This window comes from Papio anubis, chromosome 6, assembly GCF_008728515.1.
Source record: "Papio anubis isolate 15944 chromosome 6, Panubis1.0, whole genome shotgun sequence".
In the NCBI taxonomy this organism is placed as follows: Eukaryota; Metazoa; Chordata; class Mammalia; order Primates; family Cercopithecidae; genus Papio; species Papio anubis.
In genome coordinates, this window is record NC_044981.1 from 96,232,255 (window position 1) to 96,235,316 (window position 3,062).

At 34.4% G+C, this 3,062-nt stretch overlaps 1 pseudogene; it reads left to right on the forward strand.

The window, feature by feature from the left end:
• Positions 1–675: 675 nt before the first annotated feature.
• LOC116275614 lies at positions 676–771 on the forward strand (annotated as a pseudogene).
• The last annotated feature ends 2,291 nt before the right edge of the window (positions 772–3,062 follow it).

The window sequence follows — 3,062 nt, forward strand, 5'->3', positions numbered from 1 at the left end:
GAGGGAGAGGTTGTGTAATATGCAGGGTGAAGGCCAACCATTTGAGGGCCCAAGACATAAGGTGCATCAACAATACTTTTGATGAGTTGATGCTAGAATTCTCATGAATTTATCTCATTTTAAACTAAATCTGTGTCTCATTCTGGTCAATTCTCCTAACTCATATATTTTTACACATCAATTTCTGTAAATATCTTTTCAAATGACCTGATTTCACCTTGGATAATTTAGGTCATAGTGGTCACTTTGAGAAACATTTGATATGAACAAAATTTTTTATTTGAGAAGCACTTTGGAACAGAAAGGGAAAAAAATACCAAACGTCCAATGGCAGACATTGATTTTATTGTTATAATGAAACTCCCAAAAGAAACTCAGTTTCCAAAATTGCTTCCTTAAAAGTTTCTTTGGCTAAGGAATGTGAAAAACTTAAAATTATCTTTCTTTAAGATAGTCCCAATCAGAACTTGAACTTTTGTCTTACTGTCTTGCTTCATCTTTTGCTTCTCCATTATACTCTACCTCTACTCCTCTTTCCGATCTGGTTTTCTTATCTTTTGGGTGTCCAGAAACCCCCAAAGCTGACCCATCTCTAAAAGTTAAATTCCCTTTAGAAAATGCAAATCTATTCTGGTTGACTTTAAGCCCTAAGACTCATAAAAAGACTAGCATTAGATCCTTATAAAGCATCATGGTTGGGGTTTAATGCTCATATGTGAGCTGAGCCTCCCTCAAACATTATTAGGACACCAACACAATACCAGTCTGACATGGAAAAAAAAAAAAAGACTAGTATTAGATGAAAGCCATTGTCAAAGACTTTCATACCTGTAGATAAGATAGAAATTTACAAAGACATTTAGAATAGCTTTAAAAATATAAAACCCAGGTTTCTGGATCAATATCAATTGGTTTATGTATTAACAGTAATCTTATATACTTATATAAAAAAGGACTAAATGGGTCATAAGAATTACTACTTAAGAAGACTCTGAATTGTACAGGAAACCAGAAGGATTTACAAAAGCTGTGGAATTGCTAAATTAAAAATTCTCCCTTTTAGAGCAGTTTTAGGTTCACATCAAAATTAAGTGGAAAGTAAAACAAACAAACAAACAAAACTCTCCCAATGATCTTTTTCTTTAAGTCTTTTAGAATTCCCCTATTGATAATCAGATTATAGATTTTTAGCTAAACTAAACTTTGACTTTCCAGTATTTTTGTATCCACCTGAAGCCCAGGTTGAAGATCTTTGTGCTAGATTCTTTATGGGCAAAAATTTTACTGATATTGGCAGAATCGTTGGGGATGAACTCGTTAAGGTTGAAATTGATCCAAGGCTTTTATAATATCCTCCAAAACCAGAAGCTACGAAAGTCCTCAAGTCAATAGCTAAAAGCCAAAGAGGCAAAGAATACTAGTCGTACATTATACTGGTCTTTGTACCACTCCAATTCATTTAGCCAAGAAAATGAATGGGTAAGGATATAGATTGTTCAGGACCTTAAGCCCAAATAAAAGTCAACCTCTGCTTTCCGGTGGTACCAAATCCCAAAACTACTTAATCTGCAATACCATCATTATAAACTTTGTTCTGCTTTCTTTAGTGTCCCTTTAGATTAAAAATAGTCAATACCTGTTTATTTGTTTGTTTTCTCCTAGGAAAGTTAAAATATTTACCTGGGCAGTTGAAGGTTTATGGAGTCACCCTCCCATTTTTCACAGGTGCTTAACAAGGAACTTCAGTATTGCAAATTTTTCTTAGTATGTTGACTAACTTTTGCTATGTTCTAAAGCCAAGTTGAGCTTGAAGGCTGACTTTTATTTACTTAACGTTCTAGCTCAGAAGGGTTATGTCATTTCCTGCTCCCCAAAATTGCAATTTTGTCAAAACACAGTGCATTATCTGGAACATAATTTGTTCTAAGGGGAGTGCATTCTTCACCATTGATAGGTTACAAGCCACTCAAAATTTTCCTAGACTGATTACTAAGAAATAATTAAAAGGTTTTCTGGTTTTCACTGGCACCTGCAAGCAATGGATTCCTAGCTTTTAAAAAATCATCTCATCTTTATATGACTTATTTAGTCCTTGGTAGTTGAAACTCTTTTCTGGGACTCTAAATATTAACAGGCATTTTCTGACATAAAATTACCTCTTCAAAAGCCTCAGACTGTGGACCTTTCTAATTATAAACTCTCTACCTATTTGTGTATGAATGCTCTGGGAAATCCCTTAGTGTTCTGATCCAAAGCCATGGGAATCATCACAGACGAGTTACTTATTTCAGCCTTTCCCTAGACCCATAATCTTGTATAAGCAGCAGCAGCAACAGCCAAACCAGTGGAGGCTTCACTGACTGGGTTTTAGGATCTTCCTTAAACTTGATGTTTTTTTCATGCCGTGTAATCTGTGTTACTTACTGAAAATACATTCCATTTCTCAGCAAGCAGCCTGAAATGTTATTACTTTCTCCTTCATCAAGTCTGTCCATTATTGGAATATTTTAAATCCTACTAACCTCTTTCATTATCCAAAGAAAGGTAATCCCACAATTGTTTAGCTTCTGTTCAATAATTGACTATGTTTGAATAGGTTTATTATAAATTGCCTTAGAATATTCTGATTCAGTAATGTTTGTTGATGGGTCATCTCTTACTTCTGAAAATGGAAAATATTAGGCAGTGTATTCCATGACAAACATCATTTCACTCCTATAATATGATACTTAATCAGAAGTAAATTTAGCCCTGATGGTAGACTTTTTTACACTTGCCAGAGCTTGACAATTGCTAAAGACAAGATTGATTTATACCCTCAGAGTAGGTAAGTCATGGGATAAGTCTACAATTTTGGAATGTTTTGGAAACAACATTTTAAAAATTGTAGTGTTCTATCTCTATATATTAGTCTATATCTGTATATATAATCACTGTGGCATTAAGTATATACACAATGTTGTGCAACAATTACCACTATCTATTCCTAGAATTTTGTCATCATCCCAAACAGGAACGCTGTGCCCACTAACTGTTCCCTACTGTTCCCAGCTCTTGTAACC